We start from the raw sequence: 25,277 nt of genomic DNA on the forward strand, positions 1-25,277 counted from the left end.
CGCATCCATGAAAATCTGCATCGATATATACCTATTTCAAGGCAATCAGTCAAGAACCGTGGATGTAGCATCACACACTATTTTTGGGATAAAATGAATGTAGTTCCCTTATCAGTGAAGTTTTTAAATCTCCGTTTCCGCAAAAAGAAAGATGCTGCATTAGTTTTTTCATAGCAGTGCAAGCGGCCTACAGAATACGCGATAAAATGCGCGATATTTTCAAAAAAAATATTAGGTAATTTTCCTACCTTGGAATTTCTCCTATCTCCCGTTATAGTAGATGGATTTTAACGAGTAATGATTTATTAGATCCGCAACGTAAAAATCTAAAATTTGCAATCATGAACGAGTAAATCGAATGCCAATTGTACAAATTAGACCCGAAATATATGATTTTTAGAAATTTGTTCGCACAAAATTTTCGTATTTGGATACAGATTTCTCTGAAGCTGTGTAGGCTACATTCACGGCACATATATCAAATAAATCAGATCGTGAGTTCTTCATTCCTATATATGATTTTTTGAAAAACCTGTTTGCGGAACGAAGTTATAAGAAAATTTCAAAAAACACTTAAAATCTGGCTTTAAAATGTCAGCATCATTTAATGGTAGACGCAGATCAAATTTTGAAAAGTTATACATTGGTGGGATGATCCTTATTTAGCTGGCTTCTACTTTCACTTTGACAGGAAAATCGGGAAAATGTGGTTTAATCACAAATCGAGAGAAAACAAAACAAGTAAAAACGGTGTTAAGTTCGGCCGGGCCGAACTTGTTATACCCTCCACCACAAGTTGTATTGAAGTAAAATGGAATAATTAGTTTCCTTTAGTGTATGAAGAAGACTTAATACTAAATTTCAGCAATTTTGGTGAAACAATGTTAGGCACCATTCTATATGGGCTATTTCAAAACGTCGATCTATACCGACAAATTTCTGGCGGAAAGTTTTTAGGCTCAAAGAAGACTTAATACCAAATTTTCTATATTTCGGTAAGAGAATGTGACTAAAACTTAAAAAATACCGAAAATCAAGAAGTACGCTTCTAGTACTCTTCTGGAATATTTTATAACTCTTGGAAGACGAAATAACGAATTTCAGCCATTTCGGTTGGATATTGACGTCACTATCTTCAGTATTACGAAAATCGGGAGGTACCGTTCTATGGGGGCTATATCGAAACGTGGACCTATACCGACGAATGTTAGTCAGAAATGGGGCAATATGAATGCGTGGACCTGTACAGACATATTTGTGACGAACAGTTTTATATCACATTGAAGACTAAATACCAAATTTCAGCCATTTTGGTGGAATATTGAAGACACAACCTTCAAAATATGAAAAATCGGGAGGTACCTTTCCATGGGGGCTATATGAAGGCGTGGATCTATACCGACAAATTTAAAGGGGAGTTTGAGTACCCCCAACGAAGTCTAAATACCAAATTTCAGCCATTTCGGTGTGATAATGAAGCTAAAACCTTCAAAATACCGAAAATCGGGAGGTACCGTTCTATGGGGACTATATGAAGGTGTAGACCGATACCGACAAAATTCTGGGGGGAAGTTTTATACCCCTAAAGAAGACTACGTACCAAATTTCAGCCATTTTAGGAAAGCTAAGGGAAAGTTTTATACCCCTAAAGAAGACTACCCAGCTAAAATTTTTTTCCGAATTCGTATCGAATTCGGACAGAATTTGTGAAAAAATATCCGATTCTGATGCCGAATTCGTACCGAATTCGGTACGAAAGTTGTATGGACGTGGTCACCGAATTCGGAAAGAATTTTCTAAGGAAATTCTTAAAAAATATTAGAGTTTCGCGACGAATTCGGTCCGTATTCGGAAGTAAATTCTTGGAAAATCCAGAGAAAAATTTAGATTTTCTGACAGAATTCGGTCCGAATTCGGAAGAAAATTCTTGAAAATTCGATGAAAAATTTAGATTTTCTTAAGAAAATCCGTCCGAATTCGGAAGGAAATTCTGGAAAAATTCGGAGAAAAGTTCAGATTTTCTGAAAAAAATCGGAAACAATTCTGACGCTGACGCCTTTGATATTGACACGACACGTGTCGTACTGTACTGAACAAACCCCCACTCAGAGACAATTTTCTTTTAATGTACTATTTATGGAAGATTATAATTTCAAACTTTCTAATGATTTTGCCTGTTGTTATCATTTTATGATTAACAGTAGAACAATGTGCAGAAGTATGTTGAAGCTATCAACACTAGCTTGAATTATTATATGTTGCATTTATATTAAAAAAATTGTAAAATTGTATATGCGAATTTTATGACCAGTCATTTTTTTCTTCGACATCAACCGAAAAAAAATTCCCTTAGAAAATCCATTAGAAACCGGAACGAATTCGGAATGACGATTCTTAAGATTCTTTAGAAAATGTGCAGAGATTCTTAAAATAAACTTATAGAAAATCAGTCCAATTTCTAGGAAAATATTAGAGAAATCGGCCACATTTCTAAAAAATTCAGAAAATCTCAGAAAAAATCTGATATCAGAGCCCTCGGAAAAAATTGTTAGCTGGGTATGTACCAAATTTCAGCCATTTTGGTAGGATAATGAAGCTAAAACCTTCAAAATACCGAAAATCGGGAGATATCGTTCTATGGGGGCTATACGAAGGTGTGGACCGATACCAACAAAATTCTGGGGGAAAGTTGTGTACCCCTAAAGAAGACTACGTACCAAATTTCAGCCATTTTGGTAGGATAATGAAGCTAAAACCTTCAAAATACCGAAAATCGGGAGGTACCGTTCTATGGGGGCTATATGAAGGTGTGGACCGATATCAACAAAATTCTGGGGTAAAGTTTTGTACCCCTAAAGAAGACTACGTACTAAATTTCAGTCATTTTGGTAGGATAATGAAACTAAAACCTTAAAAATACCGAAAATCGGGAGGTACGGTTCTATGGGGGCTATATGAAGGTGTGGACCGATACCAACAAAATTCTAAGGGAAAGTTTTATACCCCTAAAGAAGACTACGTACCAAATTTCAGCCATTTTGGTAGGATAATGAAGCTAAAACCTTAAAAATACCGGAAATCGGGAGGTACCGTTCTATGGGGGCTATATGAAGGTGTGGACCGATACCAACAAAATTCTGGGATAAAAAGTTGTATACCCCTAAAGAAGACTACGTACCAAATTTCAGCCATTTTGGTAGGATAATGAAGCTAAAACCTTAAAAATACCGAAAATCGGGAGGTACCGTTCTATGGGGGCTATATGAAGGTGTGGACCGATACCGACAAAATTCTGGGGGAATGTTTTATACCCCTGAAGAAGACTACGTACCAAATTTCAGCCATTTTGGTAGGATAATGAAGCTAAAACCTTAAAAATACCGAAAATCGGGAGGTACCGTTCTATGGGGACTATATCAAAACGTGGACCGATATATCCCATTTTCAATACCAACCATCCTGCAAGTAATAAAAACTTCTGTACCAAATTTTGACTCTCTATCTTTAAGATTGCGAGCTGTATCTTGATTTCAACAGACAGACAGACGGACGGACTGACGGACGGACGGACGGACAGACGGACATGGTCAAATCGACATAGAATTTTATGCTGATCAATAATATATATACTTTATAGGGTCTCCGACGAATATTTCGATGTGTTACAAACGGAATGACAAATTTAATTATACCCTCCATATGGTGGAGGGTATAAAAAGTCACGTTGGCTTCAACCCATTTTTACCCATTTTTGAACATAAATATAGCCACAGCTTCCACGCAAATCAACTTTGAAGGCCAATATTTTTTGCCAAGTCTAAAAACATTTCATTTTATCCAAAAGCATTTAAATTGTACAATATACAACCTCTATTCGCGAGTTATAAAGGGGTAAAACTTGGCTTCAACGATGTTAAATTTTCAATAATATTACCCATATACACTTTCATATGGGCAAAATGTGTCTCATCGAAATAATGGTTTTAGACCCCAAGTATGTTTGGACGAAATGAGTTTCAAATAATTTGGACTTGATTTAGCCATGTCCGTCCGTCTGTCTTTCTGTCTGGCTGGCTGGCTGGCTGGAGCGCACGATAACTCTCGAACGGATCAATCGATCCGGTCAAAAATTTGGCTTTCGTAATGTTTTGTCCAAACTTAGTTTAAGTTCGAGATGGGTTATGTCGGTCCACTCCTTCCGGTACCTCTCCCACATAAGTTCGGAAATGTTCGGAAAATTTGTGCGCACGATAACTCTTGAAGGAAGTAACCGATTTGTTCCATACTCTGCACATAGTGAAATTTCTACCAGACTTAGATGAGGTTCCAATATGGACTCAATCGGTCCACTCCTTCGGGTACCTCCCACACAAAATTTCGGAAAAGTTCAGTTTAGGACCTGCTCTCGAATCGCTTTGATTTTTGTTGTAGCAACCTGTATTTACCGCTTCTCATACGACGGTATAAGTTTCATCTGGGGCAACTCCATACTTCCTGAGAAAATAGCCTGAAAGATACAAAAAAACCCCTATGAAACCTGTGTAGTGGTTGGAACGCAAGATACCTGTCGAACGGGTCTGCCGATTCGGTCTAAAATTTGGCCTTCGTAATATTTTGTGCAAAATTAGTTTAAGTTCGAAGATAAGCCATATCGGTGAACTCCTTCAGGTACCTCACCCACAAAAGTTAAAAAATGTTCGGAAAAATTGTGCGCACGATAACTCTTGATGGGAGTGACTGATTGGGTCCATGCTTTACAGATCCTAATATGTCTACCAGATATAGATCAAGTTCGAATATGAACTATATTTGTCCACTCCTTCGGGTACCTCCCACACAAAATTTAGGATGAATTGACTTTTCTATTCACACAGGCTGAGGGTATATCTCTGTCGGCAAAGCCGGCTGATACTTATTTTGTTCAATTATTATTTCAGAAATTATGAGCAATTCAGTATAACTTGGCGATTTGTCCACCGATTTGAAAAAATAATAGCTTGTTCGAAAGATATTATTTACCCCTTTAGAAGGAATAGGCAAGGAATTGGCTTTAACCTGAATGAAGAACTTAGTACTTTCAAAGCGAAAGGAAATTAATTGTTCCTATTTGCTTCAATATAGTTCGTGGTGGAGGGTATAAAAAGTTCGGCCCGGCCAAAATTAACGCCGTTCTTACTTGTTATATTTCCAATTTTTAGAGCAAAATCGCAACAGCAACAAACACTTTGGAATTTCAATAAACTTAAAAGTTATCATGTCCTTTAACTAATTCTTTGCAGGGTATCCCATACCACCAATATGCTTGTGCAAATATGTTTACGTATATATGTACACATGTACATATGTATTAATCCTGTGATGAACATATAAAAAACTACACAAACATCGGTTACTGCAAATACGCATACACACATACATACGTACATATTAAATGAAAGTAAATTTAATGGATTCTCTGTCAGAAAAACCGACATCCAACCATTTCCCCATATAAAAGGGATGTTCACTTCGTACAAGCAACCATTCCATATTTTTAATTCGTCCTTCCTCGGTTCGGGGTAAAAATGGTTCGAATAATTTTTTTATGAGTTGCGATGATATTGGAAAAAACATTGATTTCTTTGTTTTTTTTTTCGTTTATCCGGTTTTATTTATAAATCTATTGAAGGCTTTGTTCATCAGTGGGTATGTTATGTGGGTATGTTTGGTATTCCCACTTTGGTCGGTTGCCCATCCTATTGGCTTTTTATGCGTTTTTTATGTGTTTATTTGTAATTTTAATTCGATCCTTTGAGGCGTTATAATAGTTGTAGTTGTATTTTAATGGCAGTTCCATGTAGTGTCATTAAAGCGTGATTTATAAAGAGATTTTTTTTGTTTTTGTTCTGTTTTCGTGAATGTCAAAAATTTTATTGACAGCTTTGACAATGCAAAGTGAAACAAAAACGAGAGATGGTTAAGAATATTTTTGTTTTGCAGTCGTTTAAATAAATAAAATATAAAAAATTACTATCACATCAATGAAGTTGTTACTATGGATTGATGGTATCGTACGTACGCCAAACGTTGTTATAAATTTTTAAAGCAAAGAGGAATAATGAAGTTTTTGTAGCTGTATAATATATACGCAAAAACAGAAATGTACCTCATACAACACTGTGGTATGGGGTATTACTTGCTAGTGCAATTGTTTGTAAAGGAGTCGACGAGATAAGCCCATAGTTGGTGTCTAATATGTAAGTGGGCTCTATAATTTGCATACCCTCCACCATAAATACAAGTTTTAATTATCTTTGCCATTCCGTTTGTAACACATCGAAATCTTTGTCGAAAATCTCATAAAGGCTATATAGTTTTGATATAACCCACATAGGACGGTACCTCCAGATTTTCGGTATTTTAAAGGCTTTTGCCTCATTATGGATCGAAATGGCTGAAAATTGGTATTATGTCTTCCCTAGTGACATAAACCCAGAAATTTGTCACTACAGGACCACATTTTGATATAGCCCCAGAGAACGGTACCTTCCGATTTTCGGTATGTTATTATCGCACCGGAATGGCTGAAAATTCGTATTTCGTTTTCTTGTGACTACAAGACTTTTCCCCAGATATGTGTCACTACGGGACCGTGCATTGGTATACCCAAAAGGTACCTCCCGATTTTCGGCCTAAATATCACACCGAAATGGCAGAAAATTTATATTTGGTATTCGTTCTTTGGGGATATAAAACGTTTTCCCAGAAATTTGTGGGTACAGTTCCACGTGTTAATGAATGCTCCATAGGACGGTACCTCACGATATTCGGTGGGATATTGAGCCCACAACCTTCAAAATAAAGAAAATTTATGGGGGCTATATGAAGACGTGGACCTATATCGACAAACATCAGGTGAGCAGTTTTATACCCCTAAAACAAACACATTGTTCCACAACATCCCATACGGGACAAGGGAGACTTCTCTCATATAAATGAGTGCACCCCGATTCATATTTAGCTCAATGATATGGGACCTACTGTTTATCGCCGAGTCCGAACGGCGTGTCTTAAGACACCACTTGTGGAGAAGTTTTTCAAGGCTGAAATACTCAGGAAATGTCGCAAACATTACTGAGGGGTATTTTGCCACCGTTGAAAAATTGTTGATGTTGCCTGGTCGGGGAATCGAACCCCCGACTTTCTGCGTGCAAGGCGGGCGTGCATACCATTGCACCACGGTGGCACCCCTACGAAGACGAAATACCACCGCCTTAAAAATACCAAAAATCGATCTATACCGACAAACTTCAGGTAAAAGGTTTTGTACCCAACAAAGACTAAAAACCAAATTAAGGCCAATTCAGTGTGATAATGAGGCTAAGATCTTAAAAATACTGAACATCGGGAGGTACCGTTCTATGGGAGCTATGTGAAGACGTGGACCGATACTTACAAATTTCAGGTGGAAAGTTGTATACCCCTAACAAAGACTAAATACCAATACTATTTTGGTAGTATATCGAACCCCCAACCTTCAAAATACCGAAAATTGGGAGGTACCGTTCTATGGACCTATGCCGAATAAGTTCTATACCTCCAACGAAGGCTAAACACCAAATCATGCCATTTCGGTGAGATATTGAGACCACAACCATCATAAAGAAAATCCGGAGGTACCGTTCTATGGGGCTATATAAAGAAGTGAACATATACCGACGAATTTCAGTTGAATAATTTTATACCCAACGAAGACAATATTCCAAATTTCAGCCATTGCGGTGTGATAATGAGGCCAAAATCTTCAAAACACCGGAAATTTAGGAGGTACCGTTGCTATATGAAGACTTTGACCTATACCGACAAATTTCAGGTGGAAAGTTGTTTTCCCCAACGAAGACTTTATTATAAATGTTAGCCATTTTGGTGGATATTGAGACCACAGCCTTCAAAATACCGAAAATCGGGAGTACTGTTCTATGGGGGTTATATCAAAACTTAAACTGCTATAAGCCATTTTTAATACCAAACTTCCTAGAAGTAATAGAAACTTCTAAGCCTAATTATAAAGATCTTTCTTAAAAATTGCTAGCTATATCTTGGTTTCAACAGACAGGCCGACATGGTTATATCGAATTATAATTTTATGCTGATCAAGAAGATATACTTTATATGGTCTCCGACGTACATTTCGATAAATAAAATATAATAAATAAATAATAACAAGTTAAAAAGCGTTAAGTTCGGCCGGGCCGAACTTTTTATACGCTCCACCATGAAATATTTTGAGCTAATATGGAATTATTAGTTTTCTTTCTGTTGCGAAAGTACCTATGTCACAATTTTAGGTGGAGAAGTTACTTGACCACTAGAAACCCTAAAAGCCAACAAATGTAGCAAAAACCTCCAAAATACCGGAAATCGGGGGTTACTTCTATATGGGGGCTCTACAAAAACGTAGACCTTTGACGATAATTTTTGGTGGAGAAGTCTCTTGATCACTAAGAACCCTAAATGTCAAATTATAGCTAATTTGGCCAGAGCATGTAGCAAAAATTTCAAAATACCGGAAATCGGGTGGTACCGCTATATGGGAGCTATAGGAAAACGTGGTCCTATGTCCATAATTTCTAGTGGAGAAGTTTATTGGTCACTGGGTGTCCTAAATGTCAAATTATAGCTAATTCGGTCTGAAAGTGTAGCTAAAAACGCCAAAATATCTGAAATCAGGCGGTAACGCTATATGGGGGCTGTACCAAAAGGTAGACGTATGACCATAATTTTTGGTAGAGAAGTTTCTTGATCACTTAGAACCCCAAATGCCAAATTATAGCTGTTTCAGCCAGAACATGTAGCTAAAAACTTCAAAACACAGGAAATCGGTCGGTACCGCTATACGGGGGCTATAAGAAAACGTGGACCTATGTGCATAATTTGTAGGTGCAGAAGTTTGTTGGTCACTGAGAATCCTGAATGTAAAATTATAGCTACGTCGCACAGTGGTTCAGAATCGTTTTTTCCTGGTCAAAATTCTGTAACTTTTGAACGGATAGAGATATATTCATAATTCTTTTTTTGTTAGACAGATAACACAATCAGCTTTCAGACGAATTATAAGCGGTAAATTTCGGACCGTCAGTTGCAGAGAAATTCAAGGTCAAAGTTAAACTTTTGAGTTTTTTAACTATTTTTCGTCAAAATATGAGTGTTTTTGTGGTTTTAATATCTTCCTATGTATTAAAGATGGTCAAACACCAACAAATAAACAAAATAATTACCAAAAAACTAAAACAAAAATTCGAAAAAATTTCGCAAATTTTTTTTTCTAAAATTTGTAAAAAAAATTTTACAAAAAAAATTAAATTTTTTCAAAAATTAAAACAATTCTCCTTGTGTTTTAATAAAACTTATATAACTCGTATAAAAACTCATATACTCAAAAAAGTTGTAATTTGTGTCAAAAAACTGTAATTCATATGAAAACTGTATAGAAAAACACACATTTTTACCCATGTAATTTCAATAAATTGAAAAAAGTGTTAAACGGACGGAACAGGACGGGAACAAAAGTATATAAGGGCTAGAAGAGGAGACTTTCGGGCATCTTTCTGTGAAAACAGAACTTTGTTCCATTTTGTTCCACAAAAGTTCTAGTCCACTAAATTTGGAATTTCATGAAATTTAGTACCCGAGGAAAAATAAAATAGATCATGTTGTGTAAACGCTACGGTAATTTACTAAAACGATTTATAAAGGCCACAATCCTACCTACCTTACAAAAAACAATGAATACAATGACTGTTATAGTTTCAGAGAAAATAGAAATAGTCTTTCTCCAGAAATTTGCAAAAATTGCGTATTTCCCAAAAATGGGGAAATGCTCGTCTTTAGTGGCACGCCACGCCCACACCTTCCAATATTTGGGCCTAATTTTTTGGTTTCCTTAGTTTCAATATGTTTACTATCGAATCCCATATAGAAATTAAATATCTTTGACAAAACAAAATTTTGATTTTTGGCCAGGAAAATCGATTCCTGAACCATTGTGCGTCGGTCTGAAAATGTGGCTAAGAACGTCAAAATATCTAAAATCGGGAGGTACCGTTATATAGGGGCTATACCAAAATGTGGACCGATATAGTCCATCTTCGAACTTGATCTAAGTTCAGACCAAAAACAAAATTTCAGCCTTGTATCTCGACTCGTTCGGATCAGCTACGGCATTTTCTTTAGCCTCATTCCGATAGGTTTTCAAGCAAAATCCTGAAGACCTGTGAAAAAATCTGAATGATTGATCAAAACTTCTACATCTCAAAAACGGTAAAACCTACGAAAATATTATGCGGATCAATCTTGTACAGAATTTTCACTGCTAAAACATTTTCGTTTGTCCAATTTCGATAGGACTTGCGGTTTCCAAGCAAAATCGTGAAAACCTAAAAAAAAACTAAATATGTGAACTTTGATCGCGATTTATATAAAAATCACTCCAGGATTTTTTTCTTGTTTTTGAATTTCTCTCACTTATGAACATTGCTGTTTCAAAATCCGCAAAAACCTCCCAGTTGTAAGCGGCTTTCACTTAAAGTTAGTTAAGGCGCGCCATGTATGACATTGTTTTATATGCTTTCGATACAGTCAATGCATTGTCCCAATTTGAACTTCTATATCTCAATAACGGTAAAACCTACAAAAAATATCATACAGGCCAGTCTTGTAGAGAATTTCCATAGCTACAACATTTTCTTTAATCCCATCTCGATAGGTCTTGCGGTTTCCATGCAAAATCGTGAAAACCTAAAAAACCCTTAAAAATGTCAACTAGAATCGCGATTTATTTAAAAAGCGGTGAATATCATTGTTTTCGCCCTAGGAAGAACGCTATTGTTTTTGGTGAAAATCAGACCAGATTTGGATATAGCTCCCGATTTCACTTCTTTGCTGCACTAAACACGCTGTATACCTATATCCGATTTTGATGAAATTTGGAATGTGTGACTGAATTCGGTCTAGAAATAAATGTGTCACATTACAGCGAAATCGGTACAAATTTAGATATAGCTCCCATAAATATTTTCGCCCGATTTCACTTATTTTCTGCACTAAACACGCTGTATAAGTCCGATTTCGATAAAATTTGGAATGTGTGTCTCAATTCGGCCAAGAAATAAATGTGCCTAATTATATCGAAATTGGTTCTGATTTGGATATAGCTCCATATAGATTTTACATATTCACAATGGTGAAGGGACCGCCCGACTTTGATCCTTTCCTTATTGTTTCTTTTTATTTTTTTTCGGTAGACATAATTTTTTCAATATTTTTCAAAACAGCTCGATTAATTAAAGTAATAAATAAAAAGTTACGTTGCAAATTGAATTTCTAAATAAACGAAAATTCATTTAAATTAACTGAAATCAATCAGTTACTTTCGTAGCAGTATATATAGGTTATATCGGGTCTAAAGGGTTTACATAGGATTCCCCAGTCCAGTTATTGCATAAACCAAAAGCATTAACAAAATCAATAGCAATGTAAATAAATTCGTTTGCTTTTTTTGGGGACACAACCCAATTTTAATTAAAACCTTGTATGCAACATTTGCTTTGGTCCCCCCTTCATTTTTGTAGACTTCTATGTCCTTTTTATGATTATTTCGTTTTTGTTTATCCATCATTCGTTTTGTTTGTTAGTCTGCTCAGCTGCCGCCAGACTGCCTTTTTGTTTTTATTCTGTGGCAGGCATGACATCCTTAATTAATAACAAGTAAAAACGGTGTTAAGTTCGGCCGGGCCGAACTTGTTATACCCTCCACCACAAGTTGTATTGAAGTAAAATGGAATAATTAGTTTCCTTTAGTGTATGAAGAAGACTTAATACTAAATTTCAGCAATTTTGGTGAAACAATGTTAGGCACCATTCTATATGGGCTATTTCAAAACGTCGATCTATACCGACAAATTTCTGGCGGAAAGTTTTTAGGCTCAAAGAAGACTTAATACCAAATTTTCTATATTTCGGTAAGAGAATGTGACTAAAACTTAAAAAGTACCGAAAATCAAGAAGTACGCTTCTAGTACTCTTCTGGAATATTTTATAACTCTTGGAAGACGAAATAACGAATTTCAGCCATTTCGGTTGGATATTGACGTCACAATCTTCAGTATTACGAAAATCGGGAGGTACCGTTCTATGGGGGCTATATCGAAACGTGGACCTATACCGACGAATGTTAGTCAGAAATGGGGCAATATGAATGCGTGGACCTGTACAGACATATTTGTGACGAACAGTTTTATATCACATTGAAGACTAAATACCAAATTTCAGCCATTTTGGTGGAATATTGAAGACACAACCTTCAAAATATGAAAAATCGGGAGGTACCTTTCCATGGGGGCTATATGAAGGCGTGGATCTATACCGACAAATTTAAAGGGGAGTTTGAGTACCCCCAACGAAGTCTAAATACCAAATTTCAGCCATTTCGGTGTGATAATGAAGCTAAAACCTTCAAAATACCGAAAATCGGGAGGTACCGTTCTATGGGGACTATATGAAGGTGTAGACCGATACCGACAAAATTCTGGGGGGAAGTTTTATACCCCTAAAGAAGACTACGTACCAAATTTCAGCCATTTTAGGAAAGCTAAGGGAAAGTTTTATACCCCTAAAGAAGACTACCCAGCTAAAATTTTTTTCCGAATTCGTATCGAATTCGGACAGAATTTCTGAAAAAATATCCGATTCTGATGCCGAATTCGTACCGAATTCGGTACGAAAGTTGTATGGACGTGGTCACCGAATTCGGAAAGAATTTTCTAAGGAAATTCTTAAAAAATATTAGAGTTTCGCGACGAATTCGGTCCGTATTCGGAAGTAAATTCTTGGAAAATCCAGAGAAAAATTTAGATTTTCTGACAGAATTCGGTCCGAATTCGGAAGAAAATTCTTGAAAATTCGATGAAAAATTTAGATTTTCTTAAGAAAATCCGTCCGAATTCGGAAGGAAATTCTGGAAAAATTCGGAGAAAAGTTCAGATTTTCTGAAAAAAATCGGAAACAATTCTGACGCTGACGCCTTTGATATTGACACGACACGTGTCGTACTGTACTGAACAAACCCCCACTCAGAGACAATTTTCTTTTAATGTACTATTTATGGAAGATTATAATTTCAAACTTTCTAATGATTTTGCCTGTTGTTATCATTTTATGATTAACAGTAGAACAATGTGCAGAAGTATGTTGAAGCTATCAACACTAGCTTGAATTATTATATGTTGCATTTATATTAAAAAAATTGTAAAATTGTATATGCGAATTTTATGACCAGTCATTTTTTTCTTCGACATCAACCGAAAAAAAATTCCCTTAGAAAATCCATTAGAAACCGGAACGAATTCGGAATGACGATTCTTAAGATTCTTTAGAAAATGTGCAGAGATTCTTAAAATAAACTTATAGAAAATCAGTCCAATTTCTAGGAAAATATTAGAGAAATCGGCCACATTTCTAAAAAATTCAGAAAATCTCAGAAAAAATCTGATATCAGAGCCCTCGGAAAAAATTGTTAGCTGGGTATGTACCAAATTTCAGCCATTTTGGTAGGATAATGAAGCTAAAACCTTCAAAATACCGAAAATCGGGAGATACCGTTCTATGGGGGCTATATGAAGGTGTGGACCGATACCAACAAAATTCTGGGGGAATGTTTTATACCCCTGAAGAAGACTACGTACCAAATTTCAGCCATTTTGGTAGGATAATGAAGCTAAAACCTTAAAAATACCGAAAATCGGGAGGTACCGTTCTATGGGGACTATATTAAAACGTGGACCGATATATCCCATTTTCAATACCAACCATCCTGCAAGTAATAAAAACTTCTGTACCAAATTTTGACTCTCTATCTTTAAGATTGCGAGCTGTATCTTGATTTCAACAGACAGACGGACGGACTGACGGACGGACGGACGGACGGACAGACGGACATGGTCAAATCGACATAGAATTTTATGCTGAACAATAATATATATACTCCGACGAATATTTCGATGTGTTACAAACGGAATGACAAATTTAATTATACCCTCCATATGGTGGAGGGTATAAAAACTGTCACTGTTCGCTCGCTCATCGTCTACTGAAATGAGGTATAATTTCTGATGAAAACGTATCAATTACTTTGCATCAGAATGTCGACATTGTCGCCATCATCATCATTATGACCATCTACATAAAATCATCAGGAGAAGCATGAACATCAACTGGGGCAGCAGCAGCAGCGAGAGCGATATTATTGTCAGCATTGTTTGTCATTTATTTGCTTAACACTTCAGCGAAATACACAGAGTGCCGGATACGGGTTGGAGCATTGCCATGGCAAATAATTTTCATTGTTTCCTTTTCAATCCACCCACTTTCGTCTTGTAAGTAAATACGGCAAAGGAAAGTAGTTATGTATGTAGTAGTAGCAGTAGTAGAGGATATTACTGGAGCAAATACATTGCAAATCGATTACTTTTATTTCAGTTCAGTTTTTTTGGGAGGAAACAACGTCCACTCAAAATACAGAAAAAAGGGTATGTTTTGCACTTAGACAAGCAGTCAGTCGTCGTCTGGTTTTTTTCCCTACAACTCCACTCGATAGGCCATGTCTAGACGTTGAATTAAGAATTGCCTAGAGTTGAAATGCAACAATCCTTTACTTTATACAAAAATATTACTTTTACCACAAGAGGGCAAACAAAGGATAGCTAAAAGTATTTGTTTTTATGACAAAACCACCAACATTTCAACGAAAATGTTAAAGTAATTCTCGGTGGACTCTCCAAGTGGAAAGAGGTTTTAGTGAAATTTCATATTTTCGGAAAAACTTTAAGTTTGAACATTTTACCTTTGAATTATGTATAGTTAATTCTATTGCAGAACATTTTGATAAAAGATGTTTCACAAACAGCACAGGGACGTAGCCAGGATTTCATTTCGGGGGGGGCCCACCTGACCAAAATTTTGAAAGTTCATGTTAGCGATAATTTCATATTTAGCAAAGATGCAAACCTTATATTAGAAGTATTCTACTGATGAAATAATTTTCAATACTATTTTTTAGTTCATATGGCGCAAGACTTCTTGGCTAATTTTATCTTTTAGAATTTTTTTGACAATATGTCACAGTTAATATATGGTCAAAACAATGAATATATTAATAATGCCATATATTTTTCGGTGCATCATTTATCAAATAATTCACAACTACAGTGAATGTTACGAAATTCAGTGATATCACTTCGGTAAGGCCAAAAGAAAGCGAATACAATGAAAACCTTAGAAATATCATAACATTTAATTTTCATATATCTTAACATTATAATTTTCAAAAATATGCAAAATTCCGATGTACATATCGCAAAGAATTTCTGAAGGCCGAGAACTAATGCTGAGCAATAGTTAGTCTATCCATCAAGAAATTCTAGCACCTAATCGCGGTTATGTAAATGACAAATTCTGTCGCCAAATCATGCATCTGTCAATACTAATGACTAATTTTTGCGTCCAATCGTCGAACTTTACTTATAGAAATTCTGGATCTTCTCATATATTTATCAGGAACAAGGGAATCTCTGGAATCCAGTCTTAACTTCGTTTAAAATGAAATTATGTCGCCCAATCCAAGGTCTATACATGTATACATTCTTTTAGCAAAAATCCATAAACACAATTTTTCCCAATCTACATTTTTTATATTCTCAGTCTTTAGCCAAAATGTGCCTCATCGAAATAATAGCTTTAGGGCAAAAAGTGTGTTTGGAAGAAATCTGTTTCAGAAAACTTGGAGTCGACTTATCTATGTCCGTTCGTCTGGGTAGCCGCCTGGGGAGCACGATTATTTCTCAAACAGATCAACCGATTCGGTCCAAAATTTGGCCTTCGTGATATTTTGATCAGAGTATTTCAAAAATTTTCAGTGAAGTGCAGTTTAAGACCTCTATGGATAAGCTGTGTAAGCTTAAGACCTCAATGGTCATGCTTCACTACCCTTATGCTAATAATTAGTTATAAGTAAATATAAAATAAATTTGTTGGTTTTGTTCGGCTTTTAGGTCAGAAATAAAAAACAAGGTTTTCGTTTTTTATTTTATTTTTATTTCTCCAATATTTCGAACGTCATCGACGATCATCATCAGGGATTTTCTTTTAAGGATAAACAAATAACATTTTATTATAAAAATATATAAACAAAAATATTTGTCTAATAATTACGTTTTCTTTTTTCTCTTTACCGACTATCGGTATCCATCTCCACTTGCTCACAACAAATTTCCAACTGATTAAAACTTTTTGTGTTTCTCAATAATATTTCTATATATCTGGGCACAGTGTTCTGTGTCCATTTTGTAGTTCATGCGCTTTTCTACTGGCACATTTATTATATGCAGCATTTCTTGCATGTATCTGCGTCTACCATTGCTTTCTTGAGTTAGAACATCCACATCCTTGAAGTTGGGTGTGTGCCCAGTCTGTGCACAATGGGCCGCAAGAGCTGTTTTTTGCTCCAAGGGCTTGTTTTTTATTTTATGATCCGATTTATGACCACTCAATCTCGTCTTTAATTTGTTTTTGGTTGTGCCAATATATACTTTTTGGCAAACGTTCGTCGAATCACCATTACACTTTATTCTATAGACAACATTCGATTTTTCTTCAACAGGCGTTGTCGATTTAGTCCGACTGAAGAATTTATTGTTTGTATTGTTGCTCTTTAGAGCCAATTGATATCGTTCCTTGTCATAGAGATTTCAACACGTGAACCTTTCTGAAAACCCTGGTATATATGTGAACCTTTTGAATATCTTTTGTTCTTTGTGTTCTTTATTGTTGAGACTTTGAAATCTTGTCTGTTGGATCAATTTTTCAATAGTTTTGTAAGGAAAATCATTCATTCTCAAGATTTGTCGTATCTTTTTTATGTTCTGTGGATGGAAAACATTGTCGCTGATGCTTAAGACTCTTCGTATAAAATTCGTGGCGGTGTTTATTTTTATTCTCCTAGGGTGTTTCGAATAGAAATTGATTAGTCTGCCCGATGATGTGGGCTTCTGATACCAATCTAGTAGTAATTTGTTACCTTTTCTGTGAATAATGGAGTCTAAATATGGCAGTTTGTTACTGGATTCACACTCCATTGTGAACCGTATTTGTTTGTGGTATGTGTTTAAAGTTGTAAGAGTTTCATCAATATGGTCCTTCTTAACTATACAAAATATATCATCAACATATTTTGTTAATGTCCTTGGTTTAATGGTTAATTTTTCCATCGTTTCGTCAAGCAGTTTCTCCATTATAATGTCCGCAATGATTGGGGAAATAGGTGAGCCCATTGGCATCCCTTTTAATTGTTCATAGTATTTGTCGTTATGAAGAAAGTATCTAGAATCCTTGATACATAAACTTACTATCTCTATGAAAAGGTTTTGAGGAATGTTCGTGTGATCCTTTATGATGTTCCACTTCTCCTTTATGGTGTTAATTGCTAGGTTTACTGGAACACTAGGGAATAAGGATACAACATCAAAGGAGATTAACACTTCATCATCAGCAATGTACTGATTATTGACTTTGGATTTAAAGTCGATTGCGTCTTTTATATTATACTTTGATTCCATCGTTATAACTTTCAAAACTCTCCCTATATATTTAGAAAGTGCGTATGTCGGTGAATTCACAAAGGAACATATAGGACGCAATGGAGTTCCTTCCTTATGAATTTTCGGAAGTCCGTATATTTTTGGAGGTACCGAAGTTCTGTTAATAAGTTGGTTTTTTGTCCGTTTCGTTAATTATTTTTAGGTCAAATAGTTTTGTGATTAATTTGTTGCTTTTTTCCTGCAGTCCAGTGGTAGGATCTTTTCTTAGACGCCTATAAGTACATATGTCATTAAGAATTTGTTGCATTTTTGTTTCATATTCCGTTTTTAGCATGGCTACTGTCTTTCCGCCTTTATCTGCATTGAGTATATAAATATGTTTATTTTGTTTTAGGAAGGTTGCCGTTTGACCCACTGTCTCCAAAATAAAACGGTCTCTTTGGTCTAGTGATTTGTTTCTCCTATGGTTGTTAATGAGAGTAATGAAGCTAATTCTCGCGTCTTCTTGCCGTTCTCTGCTATCCAATGTTTGGATGCAGTCCTCTCCCTCTGCAATGGTGTTAAATAAAGGAAAAGTAGAATTTGTCGATGGTAGTGAGAATTTTGGGCCCAGTGAGAGTAACCACTCGATATTGGTGGGAATGTCTGTATTCGTGGTATTGACGAACCACGTTTTGTTCTCCTGCATGCCTAGTTCACGATATTGTTGTTGTTTTAATTTGTCTAGTTTTTTGATATGTGTGGTTTTTTGTTTCAGAGCTTGTGATTGGTGAATAGTGTTCTCGCTCTCTAAGAATGTTGTGAGATCTTCTCTTATTAAGAGATTAGTGAGTTTGATTTTGGAGTTATTTAACATCTCTTTTTCGAAGTTAGATTGTTTGTGTTTTTCTTGTATTAAGAGTTTAAGAATTTTCATGTGAAAGTTGTATACGATTTTATCTAGTGTTGTCGTATACAACTTTCACATGAAAATTCTTAAACTCTTAATACAAGAAAAACACAAACAATCTAACTTCGAAAAAGAGATGTTAAATAACTCCAAAATCAAACTCACTAATCTCTTAATAAGAGAAGATCTCACAACATTCTTAGAGAGCGAGAACACTATTCACCAATCACAAGCTCTGAAACAAAAAACCACACATATCAAAAAACTAGACAAATTAAAACAACAACAATATCGTGAACTAGGCATGCAGGAGAACAAAACGTGGTTCGTCAATACCACGAATACAGACATTCCCACCAATATCGAGTGGTTACTCTCACTGGGCCCAAAATTCTCACTACCATCGACAAATTCTACTTTTCCTTTATTTAACACCATTGCAGAGGGAGAGGACTGCATCCAAACATTGGATAGCAGAGAACGGCAAGAAGACGCGAGAATTAGCTTCATTACTCTCATTAACAACCATAGGAGAAACAAATCACTAGACCAAAGAGACCGTTTTATTTTGGAGACAGTGGGTCAAACGGCAACCTTCCTAAAACAAAATAAACATATTTATATACTCAATGCAGATAAAGGCGGAAAGACAGTAGCCATGCTAAAAACGGAATATGAAACAAAAATGCAACAAATTCTTAATGACATATGTACTTATAGGCGTCTAAGAAAAGATCCTACCACTGGACTGCAGGAAAAAAGCAACAAATTAATCACAAAACTATTTGACCTAAAAATAATTAACGAAACGGACAAAAAACCAACTTATTAACAGAACTTCGGTACCTCCAAAAATATACGGACTTCCGAAAATTCATAAGGAAGGAACTCCATTGCGTCCTATATGTTCCTTTGTGAATTCACCGACATACGCACTTTCTAAATATATAGGGAGAGTTTTGAAAGTTATAACGATGGAATCAAAGTATAATATAAAAGACGCAATCGACTTTAAATCCAAAGTCAATAATCAGTACATTGCTGATGATGAAGTGTTAATCTCCTTTGATGTTGTATCCTTATTCCCTAGTGTTCCAGTAAACCTAGCAATTAACACCATAAAGGAGAAGTGGAACATCATAAAGGATCACACGAACATTCCTCAAAACCTTTTCATAGAGATAGTAAGTTTATGTATCAAGGATTCTAGATACTTTCTTCATAACGACAAATACTATGAACAATTAAAAGGGATGCCAATGGGCTCACCTATTTCCCCAATCATTGCGGACATTATAATGGAGAAACTGCTTGACGAAACGATGGAAAAATTAACCATTAAACCAAGGACATTAACAAAATATGTTGATGATATATTTTGTATAGTTAAGAAGGACCATATTGATGAAACTCTTACAACTTTAAACACATACCACAAACAAATACGGTTCACAATGGAGTGTGAATCCAGTAACAAACTGCCATATTTAGACTCCATTATTCACAGAAAAGGTAACAAATTACTACTAGATTGGTATCAGAAGCCCACATCATCGGGCAGACTAATCAATTTCTATTCGAAACACCCTAGGAGAATAAAAATAAACACCGCCACGAATTTTATACGAAGAGTCTTAAGCATCAGCGACAATGTTTTCCATCCACAGAACATAAAAAAGATACGACAAATCTTGAGAATGAATGATTTTCCTTACAAAACTATTGAAAAATTGATCCAACAGACAAGATTTCAAAGTCTCAACAATAAAGAACACAAAGAACAAAAGATATTCAAAAGGTTCACATATATACCAGGGTTTTCAGAAAGGTTCACGTGTTGAAATCTCTATGACAAGGAACGATATCAATTGGCTCTAAAGAGCAACAATACAAACAATAAATTCTTCAGTCGGACTAAATCGACAACGCCTGTTGAAGAAAAATCGAATGTTGTCTATAGAATAAAGTGTAATGGTGATTCGACGAACGTTTGCCAAAAAGTATATATTGGCACAACCAAAAACAAATTAAAGACGAGATTGAGTGGTCATAAATCGGATCATAAAATAAAAAACAAGCCCTTGGAGCAAAAAACAGCTCTTGCGGCCCATTGTGCACAGACTGGGCACACACCCAACTTCAAGGATGTGGATGTTCTAACTCAAGAAAGCAATGGTAGACGCAGATACATGCAAGAAATTCTGCATATAATAAATGTGCCAGTAGAAAAGCGCATGAACTACAAAATGGACACAGAACACTGTGCCCAGATATATAGAAATATTATTGAGAAACACAAAAAGTTTTAATCAGTTGGAAATTTGTTGTGAGCAAGTGGAGATGGATACCGATAGTCGGTAAAGAGAAAAAAGAAAACGTAATTATTAGACAAATATTTTTGTTTATATATTTTTATAATAAAATGTTATTTGTTTATCCTTAAAAGAAAATCCCTGATGATGATCGTCGATGACGTTCGAAATATTGGAGAAATAAAAATAAAATAAAAAACGAAAACCTTGTTTTTTATTTCTGACCTAAAAGCCGAACAAAACCAACAAAGATAGACAGTCCAAAGGTCAACAAAAATTAAAATAAAATATAAAATAAATTAATAAATAAAAAACTCTCTGGAAACGCTTTGCTTTTTTGCAACAAGTGTTCTCGGGGCTCCTATTACTACCGTACAAGTTTTTTCAGAGGCAAGTCTATACTTCCAGGGAAAATGGCCCGAAAGCTGTAAAGAACACCTAAGGCAATCATGTGTAGTGGCTAGTGTACACGACAACTTTCGAACCGGATACTGCGTTGGTCCAAACTTTGTTTATCGCAATATTTCAGCGAGCCTATATATATACAAAATTCGAAGATGGTGCTTTTCGGTCTACTTCTTCTGGTATTTTCCCCCCAAATTTCAAGATTTTTAGCTAAAGTGGTATGCGCGAGTTTTCTTGAACGGAGCAACAGATTTGGTCCAAACTTTGGATGTAGTAATATTTTTTCCAAACTTAGTTTTTGCTCGATAATGGGCCATACTGGGGTACCTCCCTCACAAACCTTCAAAATAGTTGTTTAAGTGCAGTTTAGAGCGGTATTAAGTTTTTTCGTGGGCAAGTCCATATTTCCTGACTAAGAGTCAAAAGTTGAAAATTATACTGTGGCGAACTGAAATGACTTTTGGGCGCTATATCTTTTAAAAGGAATGACTCCCAAAATAAGATCTACTCCAAAAATGAACTATGTCGGTCCGGTCCATTTCTCCATACCTCCTCCGCAACACTTGTGATCAATGATACAAATCCCTATTTTGTTTGCAAGTTCATACGTCCGAAATGGCTACAAATTTCTGAAAAGCTCCTAATGCATAGTTTTTGGGTTTAAGGATTTTGGCTGTGTAGCGGCTATTCGATCTGTCTATAGATGAGAGTTTCAATTCACACAGGCTCAGGGTATATTCCTGTCCGCAAAGTCGAGTGGTACTTGTTGAGATTTTGACGAAGAAGAACCTGTTTCCGGTCAGTTTTTAGATTTCGTTTGTCGTCACAAGGTCCTTTACCGAAGCAGGAAAAATTAACATTTCTAGAAATGTGCATCCATTGGAAGTACTTCCCAAAATACAATTGCTGTGGGTTTCTATGACGTTTTCTTCTGATTTTCTTCAAAGAGTAAATCGGTCTAAAATGGTCTAGAATTGAAATCGGTTCAGATTTAAATATAGTGCCTATATATATTTTCGGCCGATTTCATGTATTTTATGTATTAAACACGCTATGTATGTCCAATTTCAATGAAATTTGGAATGTGTGACGGAATTGGGTCTAGAAATAAATTTTTCAAATTATATTGAAATCGGTTCAGATTTGGATATAGCTCCCATATATATTTCCCTCCGATTTCATGTATTTGATGCACCAAACACGCTTTATATACCCGATTTTAATGAAAGTTGCAAAGAGTGCCGAAAATTTGGCCTACAAATAAATTTGTCAAAATATTCGGGGTAGCGAAGCACACTAGGGTCAGCTAATAAAATATAAACATTGACCTCAAGCTTAATAATATTGATTTTATTAACATTCGAAAGGTCGAACAAAACATAAAAATTCGACAGAAAAATCCTTTTGTCCAATAGACATTTACGACACTGTGGTGGAACAGAAATTATATCATATTTCAAATTTCAAACATAATAAAGAATTTGTAATTGTTATGAATTTCAAAATAGTTCATTATAAAAACGTGTTAGAGAAAATATACAAACAATTAAAACCACAAAGATTAAGCAACAGTTTTACATTTTATTGTTGAATTGCTCTTATAAAAAACTTCAAAAAAAAATGTCGCAAATTTTTTTTTCTGGATGTTGCCAAGCCAAAGTATTGGACCTACAAGCAAACGTTCAATAAATACAGATAAAGGTATTGTTCTGAACTCAGTAACACCGTCAGCCTAAAATTCCGATCTATCGCTTAAACAACACCTTAAAACTTAACAAGAACTATGCATAAAATTGCTCAAAAAGCCTAACTTGTTCATTATTTTTATATTTTCAATTATGTTGAACAATAAGTATACCAATGTAGTTAAATAATTCTATGTAATGCTTCCAACTACTTTACATATTTCTTGAACAATTTAAAACAGTTTAAAATTTTACTCAAAAATTAAAAAAATGTGTAACATAAGCTAATATTCTATGGGAACTAAAATCATTTCGGGGGGGGCCCGGGCCCCCCGGGCCCCCCCCCTGGCTACGTCGGTGAAACAGCATACTGAAAGGTAAATTAACATAAAATGAGTGTGGTTTTGGGATTGTTAGTTTTTTGTTCGCTGTGCTAAACAGTGCAGTTGGGAATGGAGAACCTGCGACATTAAACGCCGTCTTACCACGGAACTTATTATAAAACATACAGGGTTGAATTTTGCTGGGAATATTTTTTTTACATTTTACTAGCCGACGCGGTCCGTGTTGCTGGATCTTGAAACAGTTTTATGCTTCCTTTCCTTAAGTTAATTATTTAAGGCCACCAATAAGTGCCTAGGATCGGAGACACAGCCACCATTGTCAATCGAATTAATTTTTAATTTTCAAACCGCGCTCCGACGTAATTCAACAAAATATATAGCTTATTTTCATCAAGGGACAGGTGTCCAGGTACATCATCTGAAAGTTTCAGAAGTTTTGGAGATATAACATATTTAAAAAAGTAAGAACGGCTTTAACAACATGATACTAGTGTATGATTTTTCGATATAACCACTGCATCCACCTAAAATTGACGCTGACATTTTGAAGCCGGAATTTCGGGGTTTTTAATTATTTTAATAATCCGGAATCGCAACAAAATAATATTCCAAATTCATAATTGGCTTAGAGAACTCATCATTTTACGTCGTTTAATGTATATCCCATTAATTTTCTCCTTACAGTATCCCAATAATTGAAGTCTAAAGACCAAAATTTGATGCGTGCATTTTCCTAAAAAAAAATGTTTTTATACACTCCACCATAGTATGGAGGGTATATTAAGTTTGTTTTTCTGTTTGTAAGACATCGAACTAATCATTTGCGACCATATAAAGTATATATATTCTTGATCAGGATAAAATCCTAAGACGATCTAGCGATTCCCGGGTATACATAGCGTGTTTGGTGCATCAAATACATGAAATCGGACGAAAATATATATGGGAGCTATATCCAAATCTGAACCGATTTGGATATAATTTGGCACACTAATTTCTATATTCCGTCACACATTCCAAATTTCATTGAAATCGGAGATATATAGCGTGTTTCGTGCACCAAATACCTAAAATCGGTCTAAAATATATATGGAAGCTATATCCAAATCTGAGCCGATTTCAATATAACTTGGCAAATGCATTTCTAGACCAAATTCATTCACACATCTAAATTTTTTTTTTCGTTCGTTCCCACGCCACTCACACCCGTCCCTGCCGACCGAGGGGCCACCTCCCCTTACGTAGGGAGCACGTACACACCATGGACCGGTCAATGGCGGGTAAGTTGGGGATAAGACTACCGGCTACAAATTATATCAGCCGATATAAAAATTTAATTACAAACTAGAACAACAACATAATTTAATTAGGGAAATTAATATGTATTTACAATTAAAGGCTCTTTAGGCTAAATACTACTGGTTCCGCTGAGGGAGATGTAGTTTGCCGTTAAACAGAGCTCAATTTTTTAGAATGAACGAGGGTGATAGATATAAATTAAAAATAGTTTCTGCTCATTGGCTGTGTTCTACTGTTCCGCAGAGGGAGTTGTAGATATACATATGCTGAGCTGAAGGGTTCTTAACAGGCACAAGTAGTTTACAGAGCAATAGATTCTAAACTAAGTTACTAAAAATGTTAATACTACATTAAAGAGATGGTAAAAGATACCATTCTATAGATATTTGCATACAACATCTAAATTTTTTGAGGTACCTCCGATTCTGATGCTATATCTCCGGATCAACGCGGAATTGCAAAACATTTTATAGCCTATGTTACTTTATACACTCCACCATAGTATGGAGGGTATATTAAGTTTGTTTTTCTGTTTGTAAGACATCGAACTAATCATTTGCGACCATATAAAGTATATATATTCTTGATCAGGATAAAATCCTAAGACGATCTAGCGATTCCCGTCTGTCTGTCCGTATGTTGTAATCATTCTAGCGTTCGCAATAATTGAGCTAGAGCGCTATATTTGTGCACCTGAGTGTCTCTTTCCATAG

Source organism: Musca autumnalis, unplaced genomic scaffold (assembly GCF_047663935.1).
Source record: "Musca autumnalis isolate F117 unplaced genomic scaffold, ASM4766393v1 scaffold_4, whole genome shotgun sequence".
NCBI lineage: Eukaryota > Metazoa > Arthropoda > Insecta > Diptera > Muscidae > Musca > Musca autumnalis.